General features: G+C 47.4%; 5 non-coding genes across 5 annotated transcripts; all 5 read left to right on the forward strand.

Annotated features, from left to right (window-relative positions):
• Positions 1-4,680: 4,680 nt before the first annotated feature.
• TRNAN-GUU (transfer RNA asparagine (anticodon GUU)) lies at positions 4,681-4,753 on the forward strand. The gene has a single exon. It is a non-coding gene; the product is annotated as a tRNA-Asn (tRNA).
• A 6,558-nt stretch (positions 4,754-11,311) lies between these two features.
• Positions 11,312-11,384, forward strand: TRNAN-AUU (transfer RNA asparagine (anticodon AUU)). Its single transcript has one exon. It is a non-coding gene; the product is annotated as a tRNA-Asn (tRNA).
• A 1,837-nt stretch (positions 11,385-13,221) lies between these two features.
• Positions 13,222-13,294, forward strand: TRNAT-UGU (transfer RNA threonine (anticodon UGU)). Its single transcript has one exon. It is a non-coding gene; the product is annotated as a tRNA-Thr (tRNA).
• Positions 13,295-18,562: 5,268 nt separating this feature from the next.
• TRNAN-AUU (transfer RNA asparagine (anticodon AUU)) lies at positions 18,563-18,635 on the forward strand. The gene has a single exon. It is a non-coding gene; the product is annotated as a tRNA-Asn (tRNA).
• Positions 18,636-21,057: 2,422 nt separating this feature from the next.
• TRNAK-UUU (transfer RNA lysine (anticodon UUU)) lies at positions 21,058-21,130 on the forward strand. Its single transcript has one exon. It is a non-coding gene; the product is annotated as a tRNA-Lys (tRNA).
• The last annotated feature ends 5,170 nt before the right edge of the window (positions 21,131-26,300 follow it).

Raw genomic sequence — 26,300 nt, forward strand, 5'->3', positions numbered from 1 at the left:
GCGCGTTCGGCTGTTAACCAATAGGTTGGTGGTTCGAGCCCACCCGGTAGCGGTGTTATGGGATCTCAAATGTAACGTAAAAAGTCAGAGTTTTTCCACAATACCTGACGAACATTTAATTTTTGGGCTTCCGTGGCGCAATGGTTAGCGCGTTCAGCTGTTAACCGAAAGGTTGGTGGTTCGAGCCCACCCGGGAGAGGTGTTGTGGGGTCTTAAATGTAACGTAAAAAGTCAGAGTTTTTCCACAATACCTGACGAACATTTAATTTTTGGGCTTCCGTGGCGCATTTTTTAGCGCGTTTAGCTGTTAACCGAAAGGTTGGTGGTTTGAGCCCACCCGGGAGAGGTGTTGTGGGGTCTCAAATGTAGCGTGAAAAGTCATAACTTTTCCACAATACCTGACAACCATTTAATTTCTGAGCTTCCGTGGCTCAATGGTTAGCGCGCTCGGCTGTTAACCAATAGATTGGTGGTTCGAGCCCACCCGGAAGCGGTGTTATGGGATCTCAAGTGTAACGTAAAAAGTCAGAGTTTTTCCACAATACCTGACAACCATTCAATTTCTGAGCTTCCGTGGCTCAATGGTTAGCGCGTTCGGCTGTTATCCAATAGGTTGGTGGTTCGAGCCCACCCGGGAGCGGTGTTATGGGATCTCAAATGTAACGTAAAAAGTCAGATCTTTTCCACAATACCTGACGAACATTTAATTTTTGGGCTTCCGTGGCGCAATGGTTAGCGCGTTCAGCTGTTAACCGAAAGGTTGGTGGTTCGAGCCCACCCGGGAGAGGTGTTGTAGGGTCTCAAATGTAACGTAAACAGTCAGAGTTTTTCCACAATACCTGACGAACATTTAATTTTTGGGCTTCCGTGGCGCATTTTTAGCGCGTTCAGCTGTTAACCGAAAGGTTGGTGGTTCGAGCCCACCCGGGAGAGGTGTTGTGGGGTCTCAGATGTAACGTGAAAAGTCATAACTTTTCCACAATACCTGACAACCATTCAATTTCTGAGCTTCCGTGGCTCAATGGTTAGCGCGTTCGGCTGTTATCCAATAGGTTGGTGGTTCGAGCCCACCCGGGAGCGGTGTTATGGGATCTCAAATGTAACGTAAAAAGTCAGAGTTTATCCACAATACCTGACGAACATTTATTTTTTGGGCTTCCGTGGCGCAATGGATAGCGCGTTCGGCTGCTAACCGAAAGGTTGGTGGTTCGAGCCACACGGGAGCGGTGTTATGGGATCTCAAATGTAACGTAAAAAGTCAGAGTTTTTCCACAATACCTAACGAACATTTATTTTTTGGGCTTCCGTGGCGCAATGGATTGCGCGTTCGGCTGTTAACCGAAAGGTTGGTGGTTCGAGCCCACCCGGGAGCGGTGTTATGGGATCTCAAATGTAACGTAAAAAGTCAGAGTTTTTCCACAATACCTGACAACCATTCAATTTCTGAGCTTCCGTGGCTCAATGGTTAGCGCGTTCGGCTGTTATCCAATAGGTTGGTGGTTCGAGCCCACCCGGAAGCGGTGTTATGGGATCTCAAGTGTAACGTAAAAAGTCAGAGTTTTTCCACAATACCTGACAACCATTCAATTTCTGAGCTTCCGTGGCTCAATGGTTAGCGCGTTCGGCTGTTATCCAATAGGTTGGTGGTTCGAGCCCACCCGGGAGCGGTGTTATGGGATCTCAAATGTAACGTAAAAAGTCAGATCTTTTCCACAATACCTGACGAACATTTAATTTTTGGGCTTCCGTGGCGCAATGGTTAGCGCGTTCAGCTGTTAACCGAAAGGTTGGTGGTTCGAGCCCACCCGGGAGAGGTGTTGTAGGGTCTCAAATGTAACGTAAACAGTCAGAGTTTTTCCACAATACCTGACGAACATTTAATTTTTGGGCTTCCGTGGCGCATTTTTAGCGCGTTCAGCTGTTAACCGAAAGGTTGGTGGTTCGAGCCCACCCGGGAGAGGTGTTGTGGGGTCTCAGATGTAACGTGAAAAGTCATAACTTTTCCACAATACCTGACAACCATTCAATTTCTGAGCTTCCGTGGCTCAATGGTTAGCGCGTTCGGCTGTTATCCAATAGGTTGGTGGTTCGAGCCCACCCGGGAGCGGTGTTATGGGATCTCAAATGTAACGTAAAAAGTCAGAGTTTATCCACAATACCTGACGAACATTTATTTTTTGGGCTTCCGTGGCGCAATGGATAGCGCGTTCGGCTGCTAACCGAAAGGTTGGTGGTTCGAGCCACACGGGAGCGGTGTTATGGGATCTCAAATGTAACGTAAAAAGTCAGAGTTTTTCCACAATACCTAACGAACATTTATTTTTTGGGCTTCCGTGGCGCAATGGATTGCGCGTTCGGCTGTTAACCGAAAGGTTGGTGGTTCGAGCCCACCCGGGAGCGGTGTTATGGGATCTCAAATGTAACGTAAAAAGTCAGAGTTTTTCCACAATACCTGACAACCATTCAATTTCTGAGCTTCCGTGGCTCAATGGTTAGCGCGTTCGGCTGTTATCCAATAGGTTGGTGGTTCGAGCCCACCCGGGAGCGGTGTTATGGGATCTCAAATGTAACGTAAAAAGTCAGAGTTTTTCCACAATACCTAACGAACCTTTATTTTTTGGGCTTCCGTGGCGCAATGGATTGCGCGTTCGGCTGTTAACCGAAAGGTTGGTGGTTCGAGCCCACCCGGGAGCGGTGTTATGGGATCTCAAATGTAACGTAAAAAGTCAGAGTTTTTCCACAATACCTGACGAACGTTTAATTTTTGGGCTTCCGTGGCGCAATGGTTAGCGCGTTCAGCTGTTAACCGAAAGGTTGGTGGTTAGAGCCCACCCGGGAGAGGTGTTGTGGGGTCTCAAATGTAACGTGAAAAGTCAGAGTTTTTCCACAATACCTGACGAACATTTAATTTTTGGGCTTCCGTGGCGCAATGGTTAGCGCGTTCAGCTGTTAACCGAAAGGTTGGTGGTTCGAGCCCACCCGGGAGAGGTGTTGTGGGGTCTCAAATGTAACGTAAAAAGTCAGAGTTTTTCCACAATACCTGACGAACATTTAATTTTTGGGCTTCCGTGGCGCATTTTTTAGCGCGTTTAGCTGTTAACCGAAAGGTTGGTGGTTTGAGCCCACCCGGGAGAGGTGTTGTGGGGTCTCAAATGTAGCGTGAAAAGTCATAACTTTTCCACAATACCTGACAACCATTTAATTTCTGAGCTTCCGTGGCTCAATGGTTAGCGCGCTCGGCTGTTAACCAATAGATTGGTGGTTCGAGCCCACCCGGAAGCGGTGTTATGGGATCTCAAGTGTAACGTAAAAAGTCAGAGTTTTTCCACAATACCTGACAACCATTCAATTTCTGAGCTTCCGTGGCTCAATGGTTAGCGCGTTCGGCTGTTATCCAATAGGTTGGTGGTTCGAGCCCACCCGGGAGCGGTGTTATGGGATCTCAAATGTAACGTAAAAAGTCAGATCTTTTCCACAATACCTGACGAACATTTAATTTTTGGGCTTCCGTGGCGCAATGGTTAGCGCGTTCAGCTGTTAACCGAAAGGTTGGTGGTTTGAGCCCACCCGGGAGAGGTGTTGTGGGGTCTCAAATGTAGCGTGAAAAGTCATAACTTTTCCACAATACCTGACAACCATTTAATTTCTGAGCTTCCGTGGCTCAATGGTTAGCGCGCTCGGCTGTTAACCAATAGATTGGTGGTTCGAGCCCACCCGGAAGCGGTGTTATGGGATCTCAAGTGTAACGTAAAAAGTCAGAGTTTTTCCACAATACCTGACAACCATTCAATTTCTGAGCTTCCGTGGCTCAATGGTTAGCGCGTTCGGCTGTTATCCAATAGGTTGGTGGTTCGAGCCCACCCGGGAGCGGTGTTATGGGATCTCAAATGTAACGTAAAAAGTCAGATCTTTTCCACAATACCTGACGAACATTTAATTTTTGGGCTTCCGTGGCGCAATGGTTAGCGCGTTCAGCTGTTAACCGAAAGGTTGGTGGTTCGAGCCCACCCGGGAGAGGTGTTGTGGGGTCTCAAATGTAACGTAAACAGTCAGAGTTTTTCCACAATACCTGACGAACATTTAATTTTTGGGCTTCCGTGGCGCATTTTTAGCGCGTTCAGCTGTTAACCGAAAGGTTGGTGGTTCGAGCCCACCCGGGAGAGGTGTTGTGGGGTCTCAGATGTAGCGTGAAAAGTCATAACTTTTCCACAATACCTGACAACCATTTAATTTCTGAGCTTCCGTGGCTCAATGGTTAGCGCGCTCGGCTGTTAACCAATAGATTGGTGGTTCGAGCCCACCCGGTAGCGGTGTTATGGGATCTCAAATGTAACGTAAAAAGTCAGAGTTTTTCCACAATACCTGACGAACATTTAATTTTTGGGCTTCCGTGGCGCAATGGTTAGTGCGTTCGGCTGTTAACCGAAAGGTCGGTGGTTCGAGCCCACCCGGGAGCGGTGTTGTGAAGTCTCAAATGTAACGTAAAAAGGCATAGTTTTTCCACAATACCTGACGAACATTTATTTTTTGGGCATCCGTGGCGCAATGGTTAGCGCGTGTTCGGCTGTTAAACGAAAGGTTGGTGGTTCGAGCCCACCCGGGAGCGGTGTTATGGGATGTCAAATGTAACGTAAAAAGTCAGAGTTTTTCCACAATACCTGACGAACATTTAATTTTTGGGCTTCCGTGGCGCAATGGTTAGCGCGTTCGGCTGTTAACCGAAAGGTCGGTGGTTCGAGCCCACCCGGGAGCGGTGTTGTGAAGTCTCAAATGTAACGTAAAAAGGCAAAGTTTTTCCACAATACCTGACGAACATTTATTTTTTGGGCTTCCGTGGCGCAATGGATTGCGCGTTCGGCTGTTAACCGAAAGGTTGGTGGTTCGAGCCCACACGGGAGCGGTGTTATGGGATCTCAAATGTAACGTAAAAAGTCAGAGTTTTTCCACAATACCTAACGAACATTTAATTTTTGGGCTTCCGTGGCGCAATGGTTAGCGCGTTCAGCTGTTAACCGAAAGGTTGGTGGTTCGAGCCCACCCGCGAGAGGTGTTGTGGGGTCTCAGATGTAGCGTGAAAAGTCATAACTTTTCCACAATACCTGACAACCATTTAATTTCTGAGCTTCCGTGGCGCAATGGTTAGCGCGTGTTCGGCTGTTAAACGAAAGGTTGGTGGTTCGAGCCCACCCGGGAGCGGTGTTATGGGATGTCAAATGTAACGGAAAAAGTCAGAGTTTTTCCACAATACCTGACGAACATTTAATTTTTGGGCTTCCGTGGCGCATTGGTTAGCGCGTTCAGCTGTTAACCGAAAGGTTGGTGGTTCGAGCCCACCCGGGAGCGGTGTTGTGAAGTCTCAAATGTAACGCAAAAAGGCAAAGTTTTTCCACAATACCTGACAACCATTCAATTTCTGAGCTTCCGTGGCTCAATGGTTAGCGCGTTCGGCTGTTAACCAATAGGTTGGTGGTTCGAGCCCACCCGGGAGCGGTGTTGTGAAGTCTCAAATGTAACGTAAAAAGGCAAAGTTTTTACACAATACCTGACGAACATTAATTTTTTGGGCTTCCGTGGCGCAATGGATAGCGCGTTCGGCTGTTAACCGAAAGGTTGGTGGTTCGAGCCCACCCGGGAGCGGTGTTGTGAAGTCTCAAATGTAACGTAAAAAGGAAAAGTTTTTCCACAATACCTGACGAACATTTATTTTTTGGGCTTCCGTGGCGCAATGGTTAGCGCGTGTTCGGCTGTTAAACGAAAGGTTGGTGGTTCGAGCCCACCCGGGAGCGGTGTTATGGGATGTCAAATGTAACGTAAAAAGTCAGAGTTTTTACAATACCTGACGAACATTTAATTTTTGGGCTTCCGTGGCGCAATGGTTAGCGCGTTCAGCTGTTAACCGAAAGGTTGGTGGTTCGAGCCCACCCGGGAGCGGTGTTATGGGATCTCAAATGTAACGTAAAAAGTCCGAGTTTTTCTACAATACCTGACAACCATTCAATTTCTGAGCTTCCGTGGCTCAATGGTTAGCGCGTTCGGCTGTTAACCAATAGGTTGGTGGTTCGAGCCCACCCGGGAGCGGTGTTGTGAAGTCTCAAATGTAACGTAAAAAGGCAAAGTTTTTCCACAATACCTGACGAACATTTATTTTTTGGGCTTCCGTGGCGCAATGGATTGCGCGTTCGGCTGTTAACCGAAAGGTTGGTGGTTCGAGCCCACACGGGAGCGGTGTTATGGGATCTCAAATGTAACGTAAAAAGTCAGAGTTTTTCCACAATACCTAACGAACATTTAATTTTTGGGCTTCCGTGGCGCAATGGTTAGCGCGTTCAGCTGTTAACCGAAAGGTTGGTGGTTCGAGCCCACCCGCGAGAGGTGTTGTGGGGTCTCAGATGTAGCGTGAAAAGTCATAACTTTTCCACAATACCTGACAACCATTTAATTTCTGAGCTTCCGTGGCTCAATGGTTAGCGCGTTCGGCTGTTAACCAATAGGTTGGTGGTTCGAGCCCACCCGGTAGCGGTGTTATGGGATCTCAAATGTAACGTAAAAAGTCAGAGTTTTTCCACAAAACCTGACGAACGTTTAATTTTTGGGCTTCCGTGGCGCAATGGTTAGCGCGTTCGGCTGTTAAACGAAAGGTTGGTGGTTCGAGCCCACCCGGGAGCGGTGTTATGGGTTCTCAAATGTAACGTAAAAAGCCAAAGTTTTTCCAAAATACCTGACGACCATTTATTGTTTGGGCTTCCGTGGCGCAATGGTTAGCGCGTGCGGCTGTTAACCGAAAGGTTGGTGGTTCGAGCCCACCCGGGAGCGGAGTTATGGGATCTCAAATGTAACGTAAAAAGTCAGAGTTTTTCCACAATACCTGACAACTATTCAATTTCTGAGCTTCCGTAGCTCAATGGTTAGCGCGTTCGGCTGTTAACCGAAAGGTTTGTGGTTCGAGCCCACCCGGGAGAGGTGTTGTGGGGTCTCAAATGTAACGTAAAAAGTCAGAGTTTTTCCACAATACCTGACGAACATTTAATTTTTGGGCTTCCGTGGCGCATTTTTTAGCGCGTTCAGCTGTTAACCGAAAGGTTGGTGGTTCGAGCCCACCCGGGAGAGGTGTTGTGGGGTCTCAGATTTAGCGTGAAAAGTCATAACTTTTCCACAATACCTGACAACCATTTAATTTCTGAGCTTCCGTGGCTCATTGGTTAGCGCGCTCGGCTGTTAACCAATAGATTGGTGGTTCGAGACCACCCGGTAGCGGTGTTATGGGATATCAAATGTAACGTAAAAAGTCAGAGTTTTTCCACAATACCTGACGAACATTTAATTTTTGGGCTTCCGTGGCGCAATGGTTAGCGCGTTCAGCTGTTAACCGAAAGGTTGGTGGTTCGAGCCCACCCGGGAGCGGTGTTATGGGATCTCAAATGTAACGTAAAAAGTCAGAGTTTTTCTACAATACCTGACAACCATTCAATTTCTGAGCTTCCGTGGCTCAATGGTTAGCGCGTTCGGCTGTTAACCAATAGGTTGGTGGTTCGAGCCCACCCGGGAGCGGTGTTGTGAAGTCTCAAATGTAACGTAAAAAGGCAAAGTTTTTCCACAATACCTGACGAACATTTAATTTTTGGGTTTCCGTGGCGCAATGGATTGCGCGTTCGGCTGTTAACCGAAAGGTTGGTGGTTCGAGCCCACACGGGAGCGGTGTTATGGGATCTCAAATGTAACGTAAAAAGTCAGAGTTTTTCCACAAAACCTGACGAACGTTTAATTTTTGGGCTTCCGTGGCGCAATGGTTAGCGCGTTCGGCTGTTAAACGAAAGGTTGGTGGTTCGAGCCCACCCGGGAGCGGTGTTATGGGTTCTCAAATGTAACGTAAAAAGCCAAAGTTTTTCCAAAATACCAGACGACCATTTATTGTTTGGGCTTCCGTGGCGCAATGGTTAGCGCGTGCGGCTGTTAACCGAAAGGTTGGTGGTTCGAGCCCACCCGGGAGCGGAGTTATGGGATCTCAAATGTAACGTAAAAAGTCAGAGTTTTTCCACAATACCTGACAACTATTCAATTTCTGAGCTTCCGTAGCTCAATGGTTAGCGCGTTCGGCTGTTAACCAATAGGTTGGTGGTTCGAGCCCACCCGGGAGCGGTGTTGTGAAGTCTCAAATGTAACGTAAAAAGTCAGAGTTTTTCCACAATACCTGACGAACATTTAATTTTAGGGCTACCGTGGCGCAATGGTTAGCGCGTTCAGCTGTTAACCGAAAGGTTTGTGGTTCGAGCCCACCCGGGAGAGGTGTTGTGGGGTCTCAAATGTAACGTAAAAAGTCAGAGTTTTTCCACAATACCTGACGAACATTTAATTTTTGGGCTTCCGTGGCGCATTTTTTAGCGCGTTCAGCTGTTAACCGAAAGGTTGGTGGTTCGAGCCCACCCGGGAGAGGTGTTGTGGGGTCTCAGATTTAGCGTGAAAAGTCATAACTTTTCCACAATACCTGACAACCATTTAATTTCTGAGCTTCCGTGGCTCAATGGTTAGCGCGCTCGGCTGTTAACCAATAGATTGGTGGTTCGAGACCACCCGGTAGCGGTGTTATGGGATATCAAATGTAACGTAAAAAGTCAGAGTTTTTCCACAATACCTGACGAACATTTAATTTTTGGGCTTCCGTGGCGCAATGGTTAGCGCGTTCAGCTGTTAACCGAAAGGTTGGTGGTTCGTGCCCACCCGGGAGCGGTGTTATGGGATCTCAAATGTAACGTAAAAAGTCCGAGTTTTTCTACAATACCTGACAACCATTCAATTTCTGAGCTTCCGTGGCTCAATGGTTAGCGCGTTCGGCTGTTAACCAATAGGTTGGTGGTTCGAGCCCACCCGGGAGCGGTGTTGTGAAGTCTCAAATGTAACGTAAAAAGGCAAAGTTTTTCCACAATACCTGACGAACATTTAATTTTTGGGCTTCCGTGGCGCAATGGTTAGCGCGTTCAGCTGTTAACCGAAAGGTTGGTGGTTCGAGCCCACCCGGGAGCGGTGTTATGGGATCTTAAATGTAACGTAAAAAGTCAGAGTTTTTCTACAATACCTGACAACCATTCAATTTCTGAGCTTCCGTGGCTCAATGGTTAGCGCGTTCGTCTGTTAACCAATAGGTTGGTGGTTCGAGCCCACCCGGGAGCGGTGTTGTGAAGTCTCAAATGTAACGTAAAAAGGCAAAGTTTTTCCACAATACCTGACGAACATTTAATTTTTGGGTTTCCGTGGCGCAATGGATTGCGCGTTCGGCTGTTAACCGAGAGGTTGGTGGTTCGAGCCCACACGGGAGCGGTGTTATGGGATCTCAAATGTAACGTAAAAAGTCAGAGTTTTTCCACAATACCTAACGAACATTTAATTTTTGGGCTTCCGTGGCGCAATGGTTAGCGCGTTCAGCTGTTAACCGAAAGGTTGGTGGTTCGAGCCCACCCGCGAGAGGTGTTGTGGGGTCTCAGATGTAGCGTGAAAAGTCATAACTTTTCCAGAATACCTGACAACCATTCAATTTCTGAGCTTCCGTGGCTCAATGGTTAGCGCGTTCGGCTGTTAACCAATAGGTTGGTGGTTCGAGCCCACCCGGGAGCGGTGTTGTGAAGTCTCAAATGTAACGTAAAAAGGCAAAGTTTTTCCACAATAACTGACGAACATTTAATTTTTGGGTTTCCGTGGCGCAATGGATAGCGCGTTCGGCTGTTAACCGAAAGGTTGGTGGTTCGAGCCCACACGGGAGCGGTGTTATGGGATCTCAAATGTAACGTAAAAAGTCAGAGTTTTTCCACAATACCTGACGAACATTTAATTTTTGGGCTTCCGTGGTGCAATGGTTAGCGCGTTCAGCTGTTAACCGAAAGGTTGGTGGTTCGAGCCCACCCGGGAGAGGTGTTGTGGGGTCTCAAATGTAACGTAAAAGTCAGAGTTTTTCCACAATACCTGACGAACATTTAATTTTTGGGCTTCCGTGGCGCATTTTTTAGCGCGTTCAGCTGTTAACCGAAAGGTTGGTGGTTCGAGCCCACCCGGGAGAGGTGTTGTGGGGTCTCAGATGTAGCGTGAAAAGTCATAACCTTTCCACAATACCTGACAACCATTTAATTTCTGAGCTTCCGTGGCTCAATGGTTAGCGCGCTCGGCTGTTAACCAATAGAGTGGTGGTTCGAGCCCACCCGGTAGCGGTGTTATGGGATCTCAAATGTAACGTAAAAAGTCAGAGTTTTTCCACAATACCTGACGAACATTTAATTTTTGGGCTTCCGTGGCGCAATGGTTAGTGCGTTCGGCTGTTAACCGAAAGGTCGGTGGTTCGAGCCCACCCGGGAGCGGTGTTGTGAAGTCTCAAATGTATCGTAAAAAGGCAAAGTTTTTCCACAATACCTGACGAACATTTAATTTTTGGGCTTCCGTGGCGCAATGGTTAGTGCGTTCGGCTGTTAACCGAAAGGTCGGTGGTTCGAGCCCACCCGGGAGCGGTGTTGTGAAGTCTCAAATGTAACGTAAAAAGGCAAAGTTTTTCCACAATACCTGACGAACATTCATTTCTTAGGCTTCCGTGGCGCAATGGTTAGCGCGTTCGGCTGTTAAACGAAAGGCTGTTAACCAATAGGTTGGTGATTCGAGCCCACCCGGGAGCGGTGTTATGGGATCTCAAATGTAACGTAAAAAGTCAGAGTTTTTCCACAATACCTGACGAACATTTAATTTTTGGGCTTCCGTGGCGCAATGGTTAGCGCGTTCAGCTGTTAACCGAAAGGTTGGTGGTTCGAGCCCACCCGGGAGCGGTGTTATGGGATCTCAAATGTAACGTAAAAAGTCAGAGTTTTTCCACAATACCTGACGAACATTTAATTTTTAGGCTTCCGTGGCATATTTTTTAGCGCGTTCAGCTGTTAACCAAAAGGTTGGTGGTTCGAGCCCACAAGGGAGAGGTGTTGTGGGGTCTCAGATGTAGCGTGAAAAGTCATAACGTTTCCACAATACCTGACAACCATTCAATTTCTGACCTTCCGTGGCTCAATGGTTAGCGCGTTAGGCTGTTAACCAATAGGTTGGTGGTTCGAGCCCACCCGGGAGAGGTGTTGTGGGGTCTCAGATGTAGCGTGAAAAGTCATAACTTTTCCACAATACCTGACAACCATTCAGTTTCTGAGCTTCCGTGGCTCAATGGTTAGCGCGTTCAGCTGTTAACCGAAAGGTTGGTGGTTCGAGCCCACCCGGAAGCGGTGTTATGGGATCTCAAATGTAACGTAAAAAGTCAGAGTTTTTCCACAATACCTGACAACCATTCTATTCCTGAGCTTCCGTGGCTCAATGGTTAACGCGTTCGGCTATTAACCAATAGGTTGGTGGTTCGAGCCCACCCGGGAGCGGTGTTATGGGATCTCAAATGTAACGTAAAAAGTCAGAGTTTTTCCACAATACCTGACGAACATTTAATTTTTGGGCTTCCGTGGCGCAATGGTTAGCGCGTTCAGCTGTTAATCGAAAGGTTGGTGGTTCGAGCCCACCCGGGAGAGGTGTTGTGGGGTCTCAGATGTAGCGTGAAAAGTCATAACTTTTCCACAAAACCTGACAACCATTCAGTTTCTGAGCTTCCGCGGCTCAATGGTTAGCGCGTTAGGCTGTTAACCAATAGGTTGGTGGTTCGAGCACACCCGAAAGCGGTGTTATGGGATCTCAAATGTAACGTAAAAAGTCAGATTTTTTCCACAATACCTGACGAACATTTAATTTTTGGGCTTCCGTGGCGCAATGGTTAGCGCGTTCAGCTGTTAACCGAAAGGTTGGTGGTTCGAGCCCACCCGGGAGCGGTGTTATGGGATCTCAAATGTAACGTAAAAAGTCAGAGTTTTTCCACAATACCTAACGAACATTTAACTTTTGGGCTTCCGTGGCGCAATGGTTAGCGTATTCAGCTGTTAACCGAAAGGTTGGTTGTTCGAGCCCACCCGGGAGCGGTGTTATGGGATCTCAAATGTAACGTAAAACGTCACAGTTTTTCCACAATACCTGACGAACATTTAATTTTTGGGCTTCCGTGGCGCAATGGTTAGCGCGTTCGGCTGTTAACCGAAAGGTTGGTGGTTCGAGCCCACCCGGGAGAGGTGTTGTGGGGTCTCAAATGTAACGTAAAAAGTCAGAGTTTTTCCACGATACCTGACGAACACTTAATTTTTGGGCTTCCGTGGCGCAATGGTTAGCACGTTCAGCTTTTTACCGAAAGGTTGGTGGTTCGAGCCCACCCGGAAGCGGTGTTATGGGTTCTTAAATTTAACGTAAAAAGTCAGAGTTTTTCCACAATACCTGACGAACATTTAATTTTTGGGCTTCCGTGGCGCATTTTTTAGCGCGTTCAGCTGTTAACCGAAAGGTTGGTGGTTCGATCCCACCCGGGAGAGGTGTTTTGGGATCTCAAATGTAACGTAAAAAGTCAGAGTTTTTCCACAATACCTGACGACCATTTAATTTTTGGGCTTCCGTGGCGCAATGGTTAGCGCGTTCGGCTGTTAACCAAAATGTTGGTGGTTCGAGCCCACCCGGGAGAGGTGTTGTGGGGTCTCAGATGTAGCGTGAAAAGTCATAACTTTTCCACAATAGCTGACAACCATTCAATTTCTGAGCTTCCGTGGCTCAATGGTTAGCGCGTTCGGCTGTTAACCGAAAGGTTGGTGGTTGGAGCCCACCCGGGAGAGGTGTTGTGGGGTCTCAGATGTAGCGTGAAAAGTCATAACTTTTCCACAATACCTGACAACCTTTCAATTTCTGAGCTTCCTTGGCTCAATGGTTAGCGCGTTCGGCTGTTAACCAATAGGTTGGTGGTTCGAGCCCACCCGGGAGCGGTGTTGTGAAGTCTCAAATGTAACGTAAAAAGGCAAAGTTTTTCCACAATACCTGACGAACATTTTTTTTTGGGCTTCCGTGGCGCAATGGTTAGCGCGTTCGGCTGTTAACCGAAAGGTTGGTGGTTCGAGCCCAGCCGGGAGCGGTGTTATGGGATCTCAAATGTAACGTAAAAAGTCAGAGTTTTTCCACAATACCTGACGAACATTTAATTTTTGGGCTTCCGTGGCACAATGGTTAGAGCGTTCGGCTGTTAACCGAAAGGTTGGTGGTTCGAGCCCACCCGGGAGAGGTGTTGTGGGGTCTCAAATGTAACGTAAAAAGTCAGAGTTTTTCCACAATACCTGACGAACACTTAATTTTTGGGCTTCCGTTGCGCAATGGTTAGCGCGTTCAGCTTGTAACCGAAAGGTTGGTGGTTCGAGCCCACCCGGAAGCGGTGTTATGCGTTCTTAAATTTAACGTAAAAAGTCAGAGTTTTTCCACAATACCTGACGAACATTTAATTTTTGGGCTTCCGTGGCGCATTTTTTAGCGCGTTCAGCTGTTAACCGAAAGGTTGGTGGTTCGATCCCACCCGGGAGAGGTGTTTTGGGATCTCAAATGTAACGTAAAAAGTCATAGTTTTTCCACAATACCTGACGAACATTTAATTTTTGGTTTTCCGTGGCGCATTTTTAGCGCGTTCAGCTGTTAACCGAAAGGTTGTTGGTTCAAGCCCACCCAGGAGAGGTGTTGTGGGGTCTCAGATGTAGCGTGAAAAGTCATAACTTTTCCACAATACCTGACAACCATTCAATTTCTGAGCTTCCGTGGCTCAATGGTTATCGCGTTCGGCTGTTAACCAATAGGTTGGTGGTTCGAGCCCACCCGGGAGCGGTGTTGTGGAGTCTCAGATGTAACGTAATAAGTCAAAACTTTTCCACAATACGTGACAACCATTTAATATCTGAGCTCCCGTGGCTCAATGGTTATCGCGTTCGGCTGTTAACCAATAGGTTGGTGGTTCGAGCCCACCCGGGAGCGGTGTTGTGGGATCTCAAATGTAACGTAAAAAGCCAAAGTTTTTCCACAATACCTGACAACCATTTAATTTCTGAGATTCCGTGGCTCAATGGTTAGCGCGTTCGGCTGTTAACCGAAAGGTTGGTATTTCAAGCCCACCCGGGAGCGGTGTTGTGAAGTCTCAAATGTAACGTAAAAAGCCAAAGCTTTTCCACAATACCTGACGACCATTTATTTTTTGGGCTTCCGTAACGCAATGGTTAGCGCGTTCGGCTGTTAACCGAAAGGTTGGTGGTTCGAGCCCACCCGGGAGCGGTGTTGTGAAGTCTCAAATGTAACGTAAAAAGCCAAACATTTTCCACAATACGTGACAACCATTTAATTTCTGAGCTCCCGTGGCTCAATGGTTATCGCGTTCGGCTGTTAACCAATAGGTTGGTGGTTCGAGCCCACCCGGGAGCGGTGTTGTGGGATCTCAAATGTAACGTAAAAAGCCAAAGTTTTTCCACAATACCTGACAACCATTTAATTTCTGAGATTCCGTGGCTCAATGGTTAGCGCGTTCGGCTGTTAACCGAAAGGTTGGTGGTTCGAGCCCACCCGGAAGAGGTGTTGTGGAGTCTCAGATGTAGCGTAAAAAGTCAAAACATTTCCACAATACGTGACAACCATTTAATTTCTGAGCTCCCGTGGCTCAATGGTTATCGCGTTCGGCTGTTAACCAATAGGTTGGTGGTTCGAGCCCACACGGGAGCGGTGTTATGGGATCTCAAATGAAACGTAAAAAGTCAGAGTTTTTCCACAATAGCTGAAGACTATTTCATTTCTGAGCTTCTTTGGCTCCATGGTTAGCGCGTTCGGATGTTAACCGAAAGGTTGGTGGTTCGAGCCCACCCGGGAGTGGTGTTGTGGAGTCTCAAATGTAACTTAAAAAGCCAAAGTTTTTCCACAATACCTGACGACCATTTATTTTTTGGGCTTCCGTAGCGCAATGATTAGCGCGTTCGGCTGTTAACCCAAAGGTTGGTGGTTCGAGCCCACCCGGGAGCGGTGTTGTGAAGTCTCAAATGTAACGTAAAAAGCCAAAGTTTTTCCACAATACGTGACAACCATTTAATTTCTGAGCTCCCATGGCTCAATGGTTATCGCGTTCGGCTGTTAACCAATAGGTTGGTGGTTCGAGCCCACCCGGGAGTGGTGTTGTGAGATCTCAAATGTAACGTAAAAAGCCAAAGTTTTCCCACAATACCTGACAACCATTTAATTTCTGAGCTTCCGTGGCTCAATAGTTAGAGCGTTCGGCTGTTAACCAATAGCTTGGTGGTTCGAGCCCACCCGGGAGCGGTGTAGTGGGATCTCAAATGTAACGTAAAAAGCCAAAGTTTTTCCACAATACCTGACGAACATTTTATTTTTGGGCTTCCGTGGCGCTATGGTTAGCGCGTTCAGCTGTTAACCGAAAGGTTGGTGGTTCGAGCCCACCCGGGAGAGGTGTTGTGGGGTCTCAGATGTAGCGTGAAAAGTCAAAACTTTTCCACAAAAAGGTTGGTGGTTCGAGCCCACCCGGGAGAGGTGTTGTGGAGTCTCAGATGTAGCGTGAAAAGTCATAACTTTTCCACAATACCTGGCAACCATTTAATTTCTGAGCTTCCGTGGCTCAATGGTTAGAGCGTTCGGCTGTTAACCAATAGGTTGGTTGTTCGAGCCCATCCGGGAGCGGTGTTGTGGGATCTCAAATGTAACGTAAAAAGTCAGAGTTTTTCCACAATACCTGACGAACATTTAATTTTTGGGCTTCCGTGGCGCATTTTTTAGCGCGTTCAGCTGTTAACCGAAAGGTTGGTGGTTCGATCCCACCCGGGAGAGGTGTTTTGGGATCTCAAATGTAACGTAAAAAGTCATAGTTTTTCCACAATACCTGACGAACATTTAATTTTTGGGCTTCCGTGGCGCATTTTTTAGCGCGTTCAGCTGTTAACCGAAAGGTTGTTGGTTCGAGCCCACCCAGGAGAGTTGTTTTGGGGTCTCAGATGTAGCGTGAAAAGTCATAACTTTTCCATAATACCTGACAACCATTCAATTTCTGAGCTTCCGTGGCCCAATGGCTATCGCGTTCGGCTGTTAACCAATAGGTTGGTGGTTCGAGCCCACACGGGAGCGGTGTTGTGGGATCTCAAATGTAACGTAAAAAGCCAAAGTTTTTCCACAATACCTGACAACCATTTAATTTCTGAGATTCCGTGGCTCAATGGTTAGCGCGTTCGGCTGTTAACCGAAAGGTTGGTATTTCAAGCCCACCCGGGAGCGGTGTTGTGAAGTCTCAAATGTAACGTAAAAAGCCAAAGCTTTTCCACAATACCTGACGACCATTTATTTTTTGGGCTTCCGTAACGCAATGGTTAGCGCGTTCGGCTGTTAACCGAAAGGTTGGTGGTTCGAGCCCACCCGGGAGCGGTGTTGTGAAGTCTCAAATGTAACGTAAAGAGCCAAACATTTTCCACAATACGTGACAACCATTTAATTTCTGAGCTCCCGTGGCTCAATGGTTATCGCGTTCGGCTGTTAACCAATAGGTTGGTGGTTCGAGCCCACCCGGGAGCGGTGTTGTGGGATCTCAAATGTAACGTAAAAAGCCAAAGTTTTTCCACAATACGTGACAACCATTTAATTTCTGAGCTCCCGTGGCTCAATGGTTATCGCGTTCGGCTATTAACCAATAGGTTGGTGGTTCGAGCCCACACGGGAGCGGTGTTATGGGATCTCAAATGAAACGTAAAAAGTCAGAGTTTTTCCACAATAGCTGAAGACTATTTCATTTCTGAGCTTCTTTGGCTCCATGGTTAGCGCGTTCGGATGTTAACCGAAAGGTTGGTGGTTCGAGCCCACCCGGGAGTGGTGTTGTGGAGTCTCAAATGTAACTTAAAAAGCCAAAGTTTTTCCACAATACCTGACGACCATTTATTTTTTGGGCTTCCGTAGCGCAATGGTTAGCGCGTTCGGCTGTTAACCCAAAGGTTGGTGGTTCGAGCCCACCCGGGAGCGGTGTTGTGAAGTCTCAAATGTAACGTAAAAAGCCAAAGTTTTTCCACAATACGTGACAACCATTTAATTTCTGAGCTCCCATGGCTCAATGGTTATCGCGTTCGGCTGTTAACCAATAGGTTGGTGGTTCGAGCCCACTCGGGAGTGGTGTTGTGAGATCTCAAATGTAACGTAAAAAGCCAAAGTTTTCCCACAATACCTGACAACCATTTAATTTCTGAGCTTCCGTGGCTCAATGGTTAGAGCGTTCGGCTGTTAACCAATAGCTTGGTGGTTCGAGCCCACCCGGGAGCGGTGTAGTGGGATCTCAAATGTAACGTAAAAAGCCAAAGTTTTTCCACAATACCTGACGAACATTTTATTTTTGGGCTTCCGTGGCGCTATGGTTAGCGCGTTCAGCTGTTAACCGAAAGGTTGGTGGTTCGAGCCCACCCGGGAGAGGTGTTGTGGGGTCTCAGATGTAGCGTGAAAAGTCAAAACTTTTCCACAAAAAGGTTGGTGGTTCGAGCCCACCCGGGAGAGGTGTTGTGGAGTCTCAGATGTAGCGTGAAAAGTCATAACTTTTTGGGATCTCAAATGTAAGGTAAAAGTCAGAGTTTTTCCACAATAGCTGAAGACCATTTCATTTCTGAGCTTCTTTGGCTCCATGGTTAGCGCGTTCGGATGTTAACCAAAAGGTTGGTGGTTGGAGCCCACCCAGGAGAAGTGTTGTGGGGTCTCAGATGTAGCGTGAAAAGTCATAATTTTTCCTCAATACCTGACAACCATTTATTTTTTGGGCTTCCGTAGCGCAATGGTTAGCGCGTTCGGCTGTTAACCGAAAGGTTGTTGGTTCGAGCCCACCCAGGAGAGGTGTTGTGGGGTCTCAGATGTAGCGTGAAAAGTCATAACTTTTCCACAATACCTGACAACCATTCAATTTCTGAGCTTCCGTGGCTCAATGGTTAGCGCGTTCGGCTGTTAACCAATAGGTTGGTGGTTCGAGCCCACCCGGGAGCGGTGTTGTGAAGTCTCAAATGTAACGTAAAAAGGCAAAGTTTTTCCACAATACCTGACGAACATTTAATTTTTTGGCTTCCGTGGCGCAATGGTTAGCGCGTTCGGCTGTTAACCGAAAGGTTGGTGGTTGGAGCCAACCCGGGAGAGGTGTTGTGGGGTCTCAGATGTAGCGTGAAAAGTCATAACTTTTCCACAATACCTGACAACCTTTCAATTTCTGAGCTTCCGTGGCTCAATGGTTAGCGCGTTCGGCTGTTAACCAATAGGTTGGTGGTTCGAGCCCACCCGGGAGCGGTGTTGTGAAGTCTCAAATGTAACGTAAAAAGGCAAAGTTTTTCCACAATACCTGACGAACATTTTTTTTTGGGCTTCCGTGGCGCAATGGTTAGCGCGTTCGGCTGTTAACCGAAAGGTTGGTGGTTCGAGCCCAGCCGGGAGCGGTGTTATGGGATCTCAAATGTAACGTAAAAAGTCAGAGTTTTTCCACAATAACTGACGAACATTTAATTTTTGGGCTTCCGTGGCACAATGGTTAGCGCGTTCGGCTGTTAACCGAAAGGTTGGTGGTTCGAGCCCACCCGGGAGAGGTGTTGTGGGGTCTCAAATGTAACGTAAAAAGTCAGAGTTTTTCCACAATACCTGACAACCATTCAATTCCTGAGCTTCCGTGGCTCAATGGTTAACGCGTTCGGCTATTAACCAATAGGTTGGTGGTTCGAGCCCACCCGGGAGCGGTGTTATGGGATCTCAAATGTAACGTAAAAAGTCAGAGTTTTTCCAGAATACCTAACGAACATTTAATTTTTGGGCTTCCGTGGCGCAATGGTTAGCGTATTCAGCTGTTAACCGAAAGGTTGGTTGTTCGAGCCCACCCGGAAGCGGTGTTATGGGATCTCAAGTGTAACGTAAAAAGTCAGAGTTTTTCCACAATACCTGAAAACCATTCAATTTCTGAGCTTCCGTGGCTCAATGGTTAGCGCGTTCGGCTGTTATCCAATAGGTTGGTGGTTCGAGCCTACCCGGGAGCGGTGTTATGGGATCTCAAACGTAACGTAAAAAGTCAGAGTTTTTCCACAATACCTGACGAACATTTAATTTTTGGGCTTCCGTGGCGCCATGGTTAGCGCGCAGCGCGTTCAGCTGTTAACCGAAAAGTTGGTGGTTCGAGCCCACCCGGGAGAGGTGTTGTGGGGTCTCTGATGTAACGTAAAAAGTCACAGTTTTTCCACAATACCTGACGAACATTTAATTTTTGGGCTTCCGTGGCGCAATGGTTAGCGCGTTCAGCTGAAAACCGAAAGGTTGGTGGCTCGAGCCCACCCGGGAGAGGTGTTGTGGGGTCTCAGATGTAGCGTGAAAACTCATAACTTTTCCACAATACCTGACAACCATTCAGTTTCTGAGCTTCCGTGGCTCAATGGTTAGCGCGTTCAGCTGTTAACCGAAAGGTTGGTGGTTCGAAGCCGTGTTATGGGATCTCAAATGTAACGTAAAAAGTCAGAGTTTTTCCACAATACCTGACGAACATTTAATTTTTGGGCTTCCGTGGCGCAATGGTTAGCGCGCAGCGCGTTCAGCTGTTAACCGAAAAGTTGGTGGTTCGAGCCCACCCGGGAGCGGTGTTGTGAAGTCTCGAATGTAACGTAAAAAGGCAAAGTTTTTCCACAATACCTGACGAACATTATTTTTTGGGCTTCCGTGGCGCAATGGTTAGCGCGTTCGGCTGTTAACCGAAAGGTTGGTGGTTCGAGCCCACCCGGGAGCGGTGTTATGGGGTCTCAAATGTAACGTAAAAAGTCAGAGTTTTCCATAATACCTGACGACCATTTAATTTTTGGGCTTCCGTGGCGCAATGGTTAGCGCGTTCGGCTGTTAACCAAAATGTTGGTGGTTCGAGCCCACCCGGGAGCGGTGTTATGGGATCTCAAATGTAAGGTAAATAGTCAGAGTTTTTCCACAATAGCTGAAGACCATTTCATTTCTGAGCTTCTTTGGCTCCATGGTTAGCGCGTTCGGATGTTAACCAATAGGTTGGTGGTTCGAGACCACGCGAGAGAGGTGTTGTGGAGTCTCAGATGTAGCGTAATAAGTCAAAACGTTTCCACAATACGTGACAAATATGTAATTTCTGAGCTCCCGTGGCTCAATGGTTATCGCGTTCGGCTGTTAACCAATAGGTTGGTGGTTCGAGCCCACCCGGGAGCGGTGTTGTGGGATCTCAAATGTAACGTAAAAAGCCAAAGTTTTTCCACAATACCTGACAACCAATTAATTTCTGAGATTCCGTGGCTCAATGGTTAGCGCGTTCGGCTGTTAACCGAATGGTTGGTGGTTCAAGCCCACCCGGGAGCGGTGTTGTGAAGTCTCAAATGTAACGTAAAAATCCAAAGCTTTTCCTCAATACCTGACGACCATTTATTTTTTGGGCTTCCGTTGCGCAATGGTTAGCCCTTCGGCTGTTAACCGAAAGGTTGGTGGTTCGAGCCCACCCGGGAGAGGTGTTGTGGGGTCTCAGATGTAGCGTGAAAAGTCATAACTTTTCCACAATACCTGACAACCTTTCAATTTCTGAGCTTCCGTGGGTCAATGGTTAGCGCGTTCGGCTGTTAACCAATAGGTTGGTGGTTCGAGCCCACCCGGGAGCGGTGTGGTGAAGTCTCAAATGTAACGTAAAAAGGCAAATTTTTTCCACAATACCTGACGAACATTTTTTTGGGCTTCCGTGGCGCAATGGTTAGCGCGTTCGGCTGTTAACCGAAAGGTTGGTGGTTCGAGCCCAGCCGGGAGCGGTGTTATGGGATCTCAAATGTAACGTAAAATGTCAGAGTTTTTCCACAATACCTGACGAACATTTAATTTTTGGGCTGCCGTGGCGCAATGGTTAGCGCGTTCGGCTGTTAACCGAAAGGTTGGTGGTTCGAGCCCAGCCGGGAGCGGTGTTATGGGATCTCAAATGTAACGTAAAAAGTCAGAGTTCTTCCACAATACCTGACGAACATTTAATTTTTGGGCTTCTTGGCGCAATGGTTAGCGCGTTCGGCTGTTAACCGAAAGGTTGGTGGTTCGAGCCCACCCGGGAGAGGTGTTGTGGGGTCTCAAATGTAACGTAAATAGTCAGAGTTTTTCCACAATACCTGACGAACACTTAATTTTTGGGCTTCCGTGGCGCAATGGTTAGCGCGTTCAGCTTTTAACCGAAAGGTTGGTGGTTCGAGCCCACCCGGAAGCGGTGTTATGGGTTCTTAAATTTAACGTAAAAAGTCAGAGTTTTTCCACAATACCTGACGAACATTTAATTTTTGGGCTTCCGTGGCGCATTTTTTAGCGCGTTCAGCTGTTAACCGAAAGGTTGGTGGTTCGATCCCACCCGGGAGAGGTGTTTTGGGATCTCAAATGTAACGTAAAAAGTCATAGTTTTTCCACAATACCTGACGAACATTTAATTTTTGGGCTTCCGTGGCGCATTTTTTAGCGCGTTCAGCTGTTAACCGAAAGGTTGTTGGTTCGAGCCCACCCAGGAGAGGTGTTGTGGGGTCTCAGATGTAGCGTGAAAAGTCATAACTTTTCCACAATACCTGACAACCATTCAATTTCTGAGCTTCCGTGGCTCAATGGCTATCGCGTTCGGCTGTTAACCAATAGGTTGGTGGTTCGAGCCCACACGGGAGCGGTGTTGTGGGATCTCAAATGTAACGTAAAAAGCCAAAGTTTTTCCACAATACCTGACAACCATTTAATTTCTGAGATTCCGTGGCTCAATGGTTAGCGCGTTCGGCTGTTAACCGAAAGGTTGGTGGTTCAAGCCCACCCGGGAGCGGTGTTATGGGATCTCAAATTCAACCTAAAAAGTCAGAGTTTTTCCACAATACCTGTTGACCATTTTTTTTTGGGCTTCCGTAGCGCAATGGTTAGCGCGTTCGGCTGTTAACCGAAAGGTTGGTGGTTCGAGCCCACCCGGGAGAGGTGTTGTGGAGTCTCAGATGTAACGTAAAAAGTCAAAACTTTTCCACAATACGTGACAACCATTTAATATCTGAGCTCCCGTGGCTCAATGGTTATCGCGTTCGGCTGTTAACCAATAGGTTGGTGGTTCGAGCCCACCCGGGAGCGGTGTTGTGGGATCTCAAATGTAACGTAAAAAGCCAAAGTTTTTCCACAATACCTGACAACCATTTAATTTCTGAGATTCCGTGGCTCAATGGTTAGCGCGTTCGGCTGTTAACCGAAAGGTTGGTATTTCAAGCCCACCCAGGAGCGGTGTTGTGAAGTCTCAAATGTAACGTAAAAAGCCAAAGCTTTTCCACAATACCTGACGACCATTTATTTTTTGGGCTTCCGTAACGCAATGGTTAGCGCGTTCGGCTGTTAACCGAAAGGTTGGTGGTTCGAGCCCACCCGGGAGCGGTGTTGTGAAGTCTCAAATGTAACGTAAAAAGCCAAACATTTTCCACAATACGTGACAACCATTTAATTTCTGAGCTCCCGTGGCTCAATGGTTATCGCGTTCGGCTGTTAACCAATAGGTTGGTGGTTCGAGCCCACCCGGGAGCGGTGTTGTGGGATCTCAAATGTAACGTAAAAAGCCAAAGTTTTTCCACAATACCTGACAACCATTTAATTTCTGAGATTCCGTGGCTCAATGGTTATCGCGTTCGGCTGTTAACCAATAGGTTGGTGGTTCGAGCCCACACGGGAGCGGTGTTATGGGATCTCAAATGAAACGTAAAAAGTCAGAGTTTTTCCACAATAGCTGAAGACTATTTCATTTCTGAGCTTCTTTGGCTCCATGGTTAGCGCGTTCGGATGTTAACCGAAAGGTTGGTGGTTCGAGCCCACCCGGGAGCGGTGTAGTGGGATCTCAAATGTAACGTAAAAAGCCAAAGTTTTTCCACAATACCTGACGAACATTTTATTTTTGGGCTTCCGTGGCGCTATGGTTAGCGCGTTCAGCTGTTAACCGAAAGGTTGGTGGTTCGAGCCCACCCGGGAGAGGTGTTATGGGATCTCAAATGTAACGTAAAAAGTCAGAGTTTTTCCACAATACCTGACGAACATTTAATTTTTGGGCTTCCGTGGCGCAATGGTTAGCGCGCAGCGCGTTCAGCTGTTAACCGAAAAGTTGGTGGTTCGAGCCCACCCGGGAGCGGTGTTGTGAAGTCTCGAATGTAACGTAAAAAGGCAAAGTTTTTCCACAATACCTGACGAACATTATTTTTTGGGCTTCCGTGGCGCAATGGTTAGCGCGTTCGGCTGTTAACCGAAAGGTTGGTGGTTCGAGCCCACCCGGGAGCGGTGTTATGGGGTCTCAAATGTAACGTAAAAAGTCAGAGTTTTCCACAATACCTGACGACCATTTAATTTTTGGGCTTCCGTGGCGCAATGGTTAGCGCGTTCGGCTGTTAACCAAAATGTTGGTGGTTCGAGCCCACCCGGGAGCGGTGTTATGGGATCTCAAATGTAAGGTAAATAGTCAGAGTTTTTCCACAATAGCTGAAGACCATTTCATTTCTGAGCTTCTTTGGCTCCATGGTTAGCGCGTTCGGATGTTAACCAATAGGTTGGTGGTTCGAGACCACGCGAGAGAGGTGTTGTGGAGTCTATGATGTAGCGTAATAAGTCAAAACGTTTCCACAATACGTGACAAATATGTAATTTCTGAGCTCCCGTGGCTCAATGGTTATCGCGTTCGGCTGTTAACCAATAGGTTGGTGGTTCGAGCCCACCCGGGAGCGGTGTTGTGGGATCTCAAATGAAACGTAAAAAGTCAGAGTTTTTCCACAATAGCTGAAGACTATTTCATTTCTGAGCTTCTTTGGCTCCATGGTTAGCGCGTTCGGATGTTAACCGAAAGGTTGGTGGTTCGAGCCCACCCGGGAGCGGTGTAGTGGGATCTCAAATGTAGCGTAAAAAGCCAAAGCTTTTCCACAATACCTGACGAACATTTTATTTTTGGGCTTCCGTGGCGCTATGGTTAGCGCGTTCAGCTGTTAACCGAAAGGTTGGTGGTTCGAGCCCACCCGGGAGAGGTGTTGTGGGGTCTCAGATGTAGCGTGAAAAGTCAAAACTTTTCCACAAAAAGGTTGGTGGTTCGAGCCCACCCGGGAGAGGTGTTGTGGAGTCTCAGATGTAGCGTGAAAAGTCATAACTTTTCCACAATACCTGGCAACCATTTAATTTCTGAGCTTCCGTGGCTCAATGGTTAGAGCGTTCGGCTGTTAACCAATAGGTTGGTTGTTCGAGCCCATCTGGGAGCGGTGTTGTGGGATCTCAAATGTAACGTAAAAAGCCAAAGTTTTTCCACAATACCTGACGACCATTTAATTTTTGGGCTTCCGTGGCGCATTTTTTAGCGCGTTCAGCTGTTAACCGAAAGGTTGTTGGTTCGAGCCCACCCAGGAGAGGTGTTGTGGGGTCTCAGATGTAGCGTGAAAAGTCATAACTTTTCCACAATACCTGACAACCATTCAATTTCTGAGCTTCCGTGGCTCAATGGCTATCGCGTTCGGCTGTTAACCAATAGGTTGGTGGTTCGAGCCCACACGGGAGCGGTGTTGTGGGATCTCAAATGTAACGTAAAAAGCCAAAGTTTTTCCACAATACCTGACAACCATTTAATTTCTGAGATTCCGTGGCTCAATGGTTAGCGCGTTCGGCTGTTAACCGAAAGGTTGGTGGTTCAAGCCCACCCGGGAGCGGTGTTATGGGATCTCAAATTCAACCTAAAAAGTCAGAGTTTTTCCACAATACCTGTTGACCATTTTTTTTTGGGCTTCCGTAGCGCAATGGTTAGCGCGTTCGGCTGTTAACCGAAAGGTTGGTGGTTCGAGCCCACCCGGGAGAGGTGTTGTGGAGTCTCAGATGTAACGTAAAAAGTCAAAACTTTTCCACAATACGTGACAACCATTTAATATCTGAGCTCCCGTGGCTCAATGGTTATCGCGTTCGGCTGTTAACCAATAGGTTGGTGGTTCGAGCCCACCCGGGAGCGGTGTTGTGGGATCTCAAATGTAACGTAAAAAGCCAAAGTTTTTCCACAATACCTGACAACCATTTAATTTCTGAGATTCCGTGGCTCAATGGTTAGCGCGTTCGGCTGTTAACCGAAAGGTTGGTATTTCAAGCCCACCCGGGAGCGGTGTTGTGAAGTCTCAAATGTAACGTAAAAAGCCAAAGCTTTTCCACAATACCTGACGACCATTTATTTTTTGGGCTTCCGTAACGCAATGGTTAGCGCGTTCGGCTGTTAACCGAAAGGTTGGTGGTTCGAGCCCACCCGGGAGCGGTGTTGTGAAGTCTCAAATGTAACGTAAAAAGCCAAACATTTTCCACAATACGTGACAACCATTTAATTTCTGAGCTCCCGTGGCTCAATGGTTATCGCGTTCGGCTGTTAACCAATAGGTTGGTGGTTCGAGCCCACCCGGGAGCGGTGTTGTGGGATCTCAAATGAAACGTAAAAAGTCAGAGTTTTTCCACAATAGCTGAAGACTATTTCATTTCTGAGCTTCTTTGGCTCCATGGTTAGCGCGTTCGGATGTTAACCGAAAGGTTGGTGGTTCGAGCCCACCCGGGAGCGGTGTAGTGGGATCTCAAATGTAGCGTAAAAAGCCAAAGCTTTTCCACAATACCTGACGAACATTTTATTTTTGGGCTTCCGTGGCGCTATGGTTAGCGCGTTCAGCTGTTAACCGAAAGGTTGGTGGTTCGAGCCCACCCGGGAGAGGTGTTGTGGGGTCTCAGATGTAGCGTGAAAAGTCAAAACTTTTCCACAAAAAGGTTGGTGGTTCGAGCCCACCCGGGAGAGGTGTTGTGGAGTCTCAGATGTAGCGTGAAAAGTCATAACTTTTCCACAATACCTGGCAACCATTTAATTTCTGAGCTTCCGTGGCTCAATGGTTAGAGCGTTCGGCTGTTAACCAATAGGTTGGTTGTTCGAGCCCATCTGGGAGCGGTGTTGTGGGATCTCAAATGTAACGTAAAAAGCCAAAGTTTTTCCACAATACCTGACGACCATTTAATTTTTGGGCTTCCGTGGCGCAATGGTTAGCGCGTTCGGCTGTTAACCAAAATGTTGGTGGTTCGAGCCCACCCGGGAGTGGTGTTATGGGATCTCAAATGTAAGGTAAAAGTCAGAGTTTTTCCACAATAGCTGAAGACCATTTCATTTCTGAGCTTCTTTGGCTTCATGGTTAGCGCGTTCGGATGTTAACCAAAAGGTTGGTGGTTGGAGCCCACCCAGCAGAAGTGTTGTGGGGTCTCAGATGTAGCGTGAAAAGTCATAATTTTTCCTCAATACCTGACAACCATTTATTTTTTGGGCTTCCGTAGCGCAATGGTTAGCGCGTTCGGCTGTTAACCGAAAGGTTGGTGGTTCGAGCCCACCCGGGAGCGGTGTTGTG

Source organism: Phalangium opilio, unplaced genomic scaffold (genome assembly GCF_054372755.1).
Source record: "Phalangium opilio isolate 3A_F unplaced genomic scaffold, DU_Popi_V2 ptg000505l_1, whole genome shotgun sequence".
NCBI lineage: Eukaryota > Metazoa > Arthropoda > Arachnida > Opiliones > Phalangiidae > Phalangium > Phalangium opilio.